The following is a 10,341-nucleotide window of genomic DNA, read 5'->3' as shown; positions in this document are numbered from 1 at the left end:
TATGTGTACTAATTAACAGAACGAAATTTAAATAAAAATTCTAGTCCTCTTATGTTGAATGATTTGGGCTCCTAAAAATTATGGGATTTTTTTTTCTAAAACTACCATTTACTGCGGGTAGACATTAGTACCTGGATATTAACGGGGACTACTATCACTTAAGGTCGTGAAACTGAATGGGTGTGAGCAAGCAATTACCGTAGTGACCCTTAATTTCTATTTCTTGGTTTTCTCTCATGGCTACCCAATGACGTCACATGCACAGTAATGACGAAACGGGCTTGAAAACCTAATTTATTATCTTATATTTGCCTGGGCTTAACAAGAAATGTCATGTCACTAAAGATATATATATATATATATATATATATATATATATATATATATATATATATATATATATATATATATATATTATATTTCTATCTAATGATAAATATAAAGTAGGATAAGCTTTATACGATAAAGAAAATGGGTCCTATACTACTCAAGAGAAAACGAAGCTCCTGATATTTAACGCCTACTAAAGTATTCAGTGTGTGAAACTAAGGTATCGATTGTTACTTCTGAACCTAACCGTAGGAACTTCCAATAGCATGAAGGTATGTATATACTAAAGAGCTTCTAGGGGTAAAATTGAAACTTGCATCTATCTGATAGCATGGCATGGCTAGTTTTGTAAAAAAAAAAAAAAAAAAAAAAAAAAAATAAAAAAAAAAAGGTATGCTTCTGTTCTTTCGTCATGTTCAAAAATGCAAATGCAGGATAGTTTCGCGTGGTGGTACCCTCTAAACACCTGTCTTATAAACCCAATTTTTTAATCTTATATTTTGTGCATATTTTCAATCACTTTTGATTAGACAAAAATCTTTTTGTCATTAATTTTATAATAAAATATCAAATATGTTTGTTTTATAAACAAAGGGTAGAAAAAAAAACAATGAAATCCTTTAGTATAATTCTAAGAGCTATAAGCTACACACCCTAAATCAGAAAATTCATGTTGTTGAAAGAAAATCTTGTATGAATTTTCAGACTAAATACGACATTGAAAAGGTGATATATTTGGTACTCGATTAACAATTCGATATATGTAAACCGTTTAAACCCAATGAGAGCCTCTTTCTGGGAATATTTCAAGGTGTGATATATAGTTTATTCTTAGAGGTAAAATCTTGAGCTGCAATATTTCTTTATATGTAAACGGGAAACCACCCACATTTATGCCAAGAATCGTAAAAATATGAAATTGGGTTGTATTGTAGTTAATAGATGGCGTGAGTATCTTTCCAAATTTTGCTCAAGGATACAGAAGTGCTTTGAATTGTTACCACCTAGTTTAAGACTCCATGAATTACCCTAGTACACGATGTCTGGGCTGGTTTTGTAGAAGTAACTTGCAGCCTAATCTTGTAAGCCTCTGGTTAGTTGGCTGGTAGAAGTGAAGTGAGCATGTTTTATGGGAATAACTTCGTAGGCTCGTGGAGTTTGAATACCTTCAGCTTATTGGTAAGTTTTTGAAACTTCGCACATTCAGGTGCATAACCAGTTCGATATTTTTATTTACTTTTCTTACTTCTGGCATAGCTTCTATATATTAATGTAAATTTAAGGTTTAAAGTGGGGTACTTGTGAAGTTAGCTTGCATGTCTGAAGGCGGGAACAGTATTTGACTATAAGCTATATGGAAGACTTGTCGTAAGTCAGTAATTTCTAATGACAATTGTTTCGTATATAGTTAATTCATGCAAAGTTACATGTGGACTATACTCGTTGACTAATTTGAACGAAAAGTTCATCAAACTTTAGTCCAGAAACAGGAGGGTAGGTTTTTTGGGAAATATATTGCTGTGCTTGAATTTGTGGAAGTTCTCTATTCTAAACACTTATTAGATTTAATACTTATCGTCTGTTGAAATTTGTTATAATGGTATAGTTGTATAATCGCTTGGTCGGTCCATTCCACTTTTTTATCATCCGTTAACAATAAGTTTGATATAGACTACCATTGTGCTATTTGATTCGTCAACCAGGAGAAATACATCCTTTTACTTAAATTTTAAGCACTGCTTCGTATTGCTTTATTAAAACTGTGCATAAATAATTTTGTCCACGGCTACCTGCCACTTGATATAAAGCGGTGATAGTTTAACTCTGGGAACTGTAAAGGGACTCTAAAATGCTTAAACATGTAGTGCCATGCATCGAGAACATTGGTTAATTGCAAGCTACCACTTGGTTAGTTTATAATTATATGGATGGGCCATTGCTGTTGCATATGCATATAGTGATAGGGAAAAGATTTTGGTAAACTATAAAACTGTTATTTTCACGCGACTACAACCCTCCGCTTTTACCGAGTCATAAAGCAATGTAAATTGCCATCTTTTGACGCAATAATTTGTTCTATTTAGTCTTAACAAAAACTTGTTAACTGTTGTAGTGTCTTAAATTGGTGGCATTCACTAGTACTAAATAAAACTTCCTTTAGGGTGACAGAGCCGTCAGTTTACCACTGGACATAATGATTTTAAAGTTTCTTCTGCTTCTAGTTCCTGCTTCATTTCTTCACTCTGTGTCAGACTAATTTAATATTGGAATTATTGTGATTTATCAATTTTATTTGGTCGCTGAATTGCCGTACAATCCCTAGTGCTGATTTCTCTAGCATCAGTGTCATAAATAAGATAAAATTTAACAACAAACTTGTCTTGACTTTCTCGCGTTTAGCTTTTATTTTCCCATATGGGAACTGTGTATATTGAAAAATTCAGTTGATCACGATTTCATGGAGTTTCATACTTTTGTATTTGCAATTATGAAAAAAGCTTCAGGACATCTGAAGAATAATGATAAAACGTTAGAGAAGGGAGAGGTAGCAACTTAAACTCAATTGAACGGATAAAGTCTTGCCTATACTTTTTGAAACGCCCGTATTCTCATAAATAAGGAGTTAGCTACTTGACTGGTTAAAACTGCTTGGTTTTACTTCTAAATTGCTTGGTTTTAACTTCAAAAGTCTAATTTAAGTTTGCGTCACAGTGGACATTTTACAACTTGTAGCCGCCCCTCCCCCCCCCCCAAAAAAAAAAAAAAAACAGTTTTGCTGATATGATAAAATTTGACAGTTAACTTCACCGCCAGGCGTTTTGAGGGGGAGTGACATAGGTGATGAAATTGTGTAGATAAATATGGTACAGTATTCCGTGGTCAAGTTCAAAATGTCTTGTGTAGTTGAGCATATTTTGTCTTCCTATGTTTGTTGGTACATTCATAAAGTTTGGGCAATGGAGGTAATGAGCTTTAAAGTTAAAGTAAAGAATAACTTTGGGATTGACTTAAAAAAAAATTGAAGCTACCTTTTAGCTATAGAATTTAGCGGACGATTTTTTAAAATTTTAATTTTTATCTTATGGAAAAATTTCCTTGAATATCAAATGTCGATATCCTTCTGAGTCCATGATGTTGAAAATACAGAATATCTTTCAGACAAACCCTCCAGTTAAGAGCCATAAAAGAAAACGTCAAGTTTACATTTATCATTTTCTGTTATTTGAGGAGCTCCATTTATATTTCATTACGGTAACTAAAACTTGCATATTGTATTAGTTTTCTTTAAAGAAAATAAATATTATTGGCTAGTTTATGGTAATATATCGAAATCTTCATTGCTCAAATTTATTATATGAAATTTGAATTAAAGTTACGACCATTTATCCTTAGTTAAATGCAAGCAAGTGGTGATATATTTAATGCCTTAAAGGTATTATGACTAAACGTTAATAGCCTACAGCTCGTAATAAGTTACTCTGACAATTTCGTGTATGTTGAAGATTTTCTCACACCAAATTTATAAGTTAGCAGTCTAACCTAAGACTTACTCATTTCTAAGACATTTCCGTCTATTGCATAACAATAGCTAAACATGCACCTGGTGCCATATGAGACCCGAAATATAGTTTTATGTGCTGCATGTACCTAGAAACACGAAAGATTAGAGATTTATGTGAAAGAAAGTCTTAATGTGCTTCAGAACACCTGTAACTAGGAAGTTGGGTATGCAGTAGACTATGTAGAGAATAAACCACAGGAAACTAGAGATGATAGTGTGTTTTGTGGAGCATGGGAATGGGCATATGTTTGGGTTACTTAGGAAATATATTACGTTAAGTATCGAAATTGAATAATTGGTATTTGTAGACGATATTGTTTCCCACAGAAAGAAAAGGAATAGAATGTGCCATAAGTAATTGTGATAGTTTGGAGATCTTAAAGAAGTTCACAATCAACACCAACCCCCAAAAATCGGGTGTATTGATAATTAACAAAATAAGAATAAGAAAGAAGAGAAGAGATTAAAACAAAAATGAAGAATGGGCCAGTAAGTTAAAGGATATAAGTATCTGGGTGAATGGTATATTACCAAAGGAAACAAAGAATTGAGTATCGGTAAAGAAAAAAAAAACGAGGGTCGCATATATGACCCAAGAAATACGAAAATATGGAGATAAAAGTAGGAAAGATGGCATTGGAAGTGAGAAAGAAAATATATGAAACGGTAGCCTAGTAGTACCAACAGTATTTGTTCTTGTGCAGACCTAGAGTGAAATACGAGACAAAGATATGAAAGATTTGGAAAACCTTCAATATAGGATAATAAGGAACCTGTACGAGCACCCTGCTCGCACTCCATATTGGGGGATCCTTGCAGATACAGGAATATGGGTAGTGTCTTGCAGAATAGAATATAAAAAATTTAATGCTCTTCCATAACGTAATAAACTAGGATAAAAAGACTTTAAAGAGGTTTATTTGAGAATCAGTTAAAGAACCCTTATGGAAAGTGCTTGAGTAACAGCATAGAAGAAATGTAGTAAATATGGGCTGGAAGATGAAGAAATAAGAATTTGAGGGAAATTGACCCTGAACAAAGAAATTAATAAAAGAATTATAATAAAAAAAGGGAAGAAGCTATTGAAAAAACTAAAAGTGATGAAAGAATTAAGGTATATATAGAAGGTAATGACCCACAGCCTTACATCAGAGAAATTAATCTGGATAGGGCAACCCTGTAAATGAAGACAAGATTAAATATGATCAATTTAAAAGCAAATTTCATAGAAAAATGTGTAGGTAATTTGTGTGACCTTTGCAAAGGGGAAGAAGATACTACTGATCATTTATTTTCATGGCCAAAATTAGGACAGTTAATGAAACTAGACATAAGTGTAGGTAAATTACATAACCCTAGCAGGGATCTGTTTACATTTATAAGTAAGGCAATGCCTTTGAAAGAATTTTTCAAGTCCAAACTGACCACAGTAGATTGCCAAAACTGATGACAGCAAGGTGTTATCCTATCTGATTTCAAGATAGAATTGGATAAAAGTATGGTTTGATAATTTCATCATTAATTTATCTATGGTATAGGTAAAATAAGCTTAATTACAATAAAAATAAGCTTAGAAGCTTTGCACCTATCCATAAAGTGATAGTGCCTGCAAACTTATTTTGTGGAGTGAGCAATTAGGAACCAGGAACCCTATCGTTTTCCTTCCCGTTTCTATAATTTTCTTACAAGTCTATCATACTTGACCTTGTTTTCCTACCTATTACTGCTTGCGTAGTATGAAGTTTACCGTTTCCAAACCTTAGTTTGGTAATTTGTTTGTTTTTTCCATTTTATTTATTTCCTTTGCCACTTTATTGATTTCTTGTTCTTGAGTTTTATACTTCAGTATTAATATATTTTGTGCATATTTCTATAATAGGCTACTTGTCCCCCTCAATTTCCCATATGGTTCCCTTGTTTGGTCTTTCCACTATCTTCTTATCCTCGACTACTTGTAGTCACTTGTGCTATTAACCCCCAATAATGAATGGTTACAACCTGTTCACTTTTCCTAATTCTGTACTGTATACCCACTAGTTATTACATTTATTTTGTATTACACCTCATGTCATGATATTTGAAATCATTGTAGGTACTATTACTGTTTCATAAATCTTTATTCTCACAAGCAATGCTAAATGGCCTACTCTGTTACTGTCTCCATACTTCTCAACTTTTTGCACCAAAAACTATTAGATTTTTTTATTCCTTTCTTCTTATGCTATAAGGTTTTCTTTTTCTTAGTACCATTCTCCTAAGTGGCCTATTTATATTCCTTAAGTGTTTCTATCCTTCCATTTCAAACCACTCCATTCGCCCTTTTAACGTTCGTAGTGTATTAAAGCCAACATTTCTTGTTGGCACGGGCCTTTCCCTTGGTCAGCCCGTAGGATACCCTTTTAACCTCTTCTATTTTGTCTTATTTACCAACACTGCTGACTTCTGTAGATTGGTGCTAAAAGTAAAATTTATTCCAAATCGCAGCAATTGCTTAGAGCTCTTTCTACTTTGTATTTATTGTTGCTCGGAAACATATCTACATAAATTAGGACTTTCATTCTAATGTTTCTTATCAGGGTTGTCATCATCTCACTATCAACTTTGCATATGAAAATTTAATATTTTTGTCCCAAAATTGTTTCATTTCTTAGATTTACTTGTATGTTAATTTTTTCTGTATCATCTTACTCAATTGTTTAATAGTCTTTCCAGCAAAGTTTATCGAAAGACTTTTACTACATCCCCACACTATATGTATGTTGAGGTTCCTGAGTAATTCTTAATCTAAAACAGCTTTTAGTGTGATAAGGTGATCTGCCATTTATGTACCCTTTATCCTGCCGTACCCTCTATCCTGCCACACTGAAATCTGCTGCTCTTGTCATTATTTTCATTACCCTTTCTCAAATATTTTATGAAGTGTTTGTAAAATAGACCTCTTCTATTGTTTATAGCTAATCTGCTTTCCTTTAGACTTTCCGACATACTTCTAGTTCATCCCATTCATCAGGTATTTTTCTATTCTCTCCAGTTTCATTTAAAATTCCTCACATGCTATTCATGGTCTTGGCCCATATTTTTCAACATTGCTCATTTCTTGTCTTGTGTATTCTTATTTTTCAGGATAGTATTACTGCATCTACCTCTTGTTGTCTGTATTCCTGTACCTTTTTCTAACTCATACTGAAATTACCCCGCTGCTCTTCTTACGATATTTCTTTTTGCCACGTAACCTCGGTTGCCAAGGAAAAGTAATACTATTTACAAAAATTCATTCAAAACAGCTAAAAAATTATTTGTGGTCATGGTAATCGAAAATGAGCAATAAAAAATGTTAGTAAGCTACACTGAAATGTTGAAATTATTCATATACACTAGAATATATTTAGATTTATTCAAAAATTTGCTTAGTTTTAAATAAAAAACCTTTGGGAAACAAAGATTTTAAATGATATTATATATTAAATATTCAAAAGTACTGTGTATAAGGGAAAAGATAAATATAAAAAAACCACTATTTAAATTAGCTAATTTTGTACAATTTATATATATTACAGAATGAAGAAAATAAATTCACATTTATTGTACCGAGATCTCCAATTAAAGTGTTTATGGTTTACTAATTGATATTTTAAATTACAGGAATGGGACTCAAATATGCTGGTGGAAATATACATCGTGATTTTGCAGTAATGTTGTGAGATATTTAAGATGAATGGGACTACTGAAATGCCAAAATTAATCTCATCTATGGGAGGAAATGAATAGTTGCTGTACGTCTCATAACCACAACATGAATTATGGAGAAGTTAATGGCAACTAAAATATTAAAACTCCAAAGCTTACAGCAAGATAAGAAGATCGCACCTCTAATTTGGGAAACAAATGGGAAAGGCATTTGAAAAATGTCTTAAACCGTACGAGTTGCAAGACAAGGGCTGCAGCGAGGTTGCAAGACGAGGGCGAGAGGTCGTGGATTGCAAGCGTAAGATTTCTTTTAAAGTCCAAACTGACCACAGTATGTTGCCAAAACTGATAACAAGGTAAATCCTAGCTGATTTAAGATAGAATGGGATAAAAGTAAGATAGATTTTCATCATTAATTTATCCAGGGTACAGGTAAAGTAAGTTTAATTACAATAAAAATAATACGATTAGAAGCTTTGCACCTATCAATAGTAATTAGTGCCTGCAAACTTATTTTGCGGGGTGAGCAATTGGGAAGTTTACTGTGTCAGCAATTAGGAAACAGGAACCCTATCGTTTTCCTTCCTGTTTCTATAATTTTCTTTCAAGTATCATATTTAACCTTGTTTTCATAACTATTGCTGTTTGCTTAGTGTGAAGTTTACCATAACCATTTACAAACCTTACGTTTGGTAATTTCTGCTTTTTCTACTTTTTTTTTTTTTTTTTTTTTTTTTGCCACTTTACTTTATCTATTTCTTGTTCTTGATTTTTATACTTAATTCAATTATTTTTTTTCACATATTTCTATAATAGGCTACTTGTCCCCCTCCATTGCCCATATGGTTTCCCCCTCCATTGCCCATATGGTTCCCTTGTTTGGTCTTTTCACTATCTTCTTATCCTTGACTAATTGTCACTTTGTGATGAAACAGCATCACCTTTTTATAATCTTATTTACAACTGACCATCTTCCTATTTCTGTGGTCCCCCCAATAAGGTTGCATCCTGTTCAAACACTTTTCATAGTTCTGTGTATACCCTCTAGTTCTTATTTCTTTATTTTATTATACCCCGTGTCTTGATATTTTGCAATCATTGTAGTTCTATTACTGTTTCATAAATGTTTATTCTCACAAGCAATGCCTACTGTTACAACTGATTTTATTTATTAAGTATTTAAAAGTACTATGTGGATAAATATAGAAAAAAATACTGCACTATTTTTAATTAGCTCATTTTGTACAATTTATAAATATTACAGAATGAAGAAAAAAATTTACATTTATTGTAGCGAGAGGCCGTGGGCTGCAAGTGACAAGACATAAGGGGGAGGCGTGGGTTAGCAAGCGAGCATTCATGGACTGCAAGCGAGAGGTCGTGGGCTGCAAGCGAAAGGTTCCAAGACCTGGGCTGCAAGCGAGATGATCAAAGATGTGGACTGCAAGCGAGAGGATGTGGTCTGCAAGCAATAGGTTCCAAGACGTGGGCTGCAAGCAAAAGGATGTGGACTGCAAGCGAGAGGATGTTGCCTGCAAGCGAGAGGTTCCAAGATGTGGGCTGCGATCGCGAGGATGTGTTGCCTGCAAGCGAGAGCTTTCAAGACGTGGGCTGCAAGCGAGAAATCGTGGGCTGCAAGCGAAATAATCCAAGTCGTGGGATGCAAGCGAGAGATTTCAAGTCGTGGGATGCCAGCGAGAGATTTCAAGTCGTGGGATGCCAGCGAGAGATTTCAAGTCGTGGGATGCCAGCGAGAGATTTCAAGTCGTGGGATGCCAGCGAGAGATTTCAAGTCGTGGGATGCCAGCGAGAGATTTCAAGTCGTGGGATGCCAGCGAGAGATTTCAAGTCGTGGGATGCCAGCGAGAGATTTCAAGTCGTGGGATGCCAGCGAGAGATTTCAAGTCGTGGGATGCCAGCGAGAGATTTCAAGTCGTGGGATGCCAGCGAGAGATTTCAAGTCGTGGGATGCCAGCGAGAGATTTCAAGTCGTGGGATGCCAGCGAGAGATTTCAAGTCGTGGGATGCCAGCGAGAGATTTCAAGTCGTGGGATGCCAGCGAGAGATTTAAAATCGTGGGCTGCAAGCTAGAGATTTAAAGTCGTGGGCTGCAAGCTAGAGATTCTAAGACATGAGCTGCAAGCAAGATGTCGTGGGCTGCAAGCGAAATGATCTAAGATGTGTTACCTGCAAGCGAGAGCCTCAAAGACGTGGGCTGCAATCGAGAGGATGTGTTGCCTGCAAGCTAGAGGTTTCAAGACGTGGGCTGCAATCAAGAGTATGTGTTGCCTGCAAGCGAGAGGTTCCATGACGTTGGCTTCAAGCGAGAGATTCCAAGACGTGTTGATTGCAAGCGAGAGGTTCCATGACGCGTTGGCTTCAAGCGAGAGGATGTGGGCTACAAGTGAGCAGATATGGGCTGCAAGCGAGAGGTTCCAAGACGTGTTGCCTGCAAGCGAGAGATTCCAATCCAAGACGTGGGCTGTAAGCGAGAGATTCCAAGACGTGGGCTGCAAGCGAGATGTCATGGGCTGCAAGCGAAATGATCCAAGATGTGTTGCCTGCAAGCGAGAGACTCCAAGGCGTGGGCTAATCAAGAGGATGTGGGCTGCAAGGTAGAGGTTCCATGATGTGTTGCCTGCAAGGGAGAAGTTTTAAGACTTGTGCTGCAATCGAGAGGATGTGTTGCCTGCAAGCGAAAGGTTCCATGATGTGTTAGCTGCAAGCAAGAGGATGTAAGCTGCAAGTGAGCAGACGTGGGC

General features: G+C 35.4%; 1 long non-coding RNA gene across 2 annotated transcripts; it reads left to right on the top strand.

Annotated features, from left to right (window-relative positions):
- Nucleotides 1-1,371: 1,371 nt before the first annotated feature.
- Nucleotides 1,372-9,204, top strand: LOC137622020 (uncharacterized). 2 transcript variants are annotated; one of them, XR_011040325.1, is made up of 3 exons: nucleotides 1,372-1,509; nucleotides 7,535-7,935; nucleotides 8,844-9,204. It is a non-coding gene; the product is annotated as an uncharacterized lncRNA (long non-coding RNA). The 2 variants fall into 2 exon arrangements; XR_011040326.1 differs by having other exon boundaries at nucleotides 8,874-9,203.
- The last annotated feature ends 1,137 nt before the right edge of the window (nucleotides 9,205-10,341 follow it).

This window comes from Palaemon carinicauda, chromosome 28 (genome assembly GCF_036898095.1).
Source record: "Palaemon carinicauda isolate YSFRI2023 chromosome 28, ASM3689809v2, whole genome shotgun sequence".
Classification (NCBI taxonomy): domain Eukaryota; kingdom Metazoa; phylum Arthropoda; class Malacostraca; order Decapoda; family Palaemonidae; genus Palaemon; species Palaemon carinicauda.
Note: the sequence above shows the minus strand (reverse complement) of the source record. Positions and strands in the feature narration are given on the sequence as shown.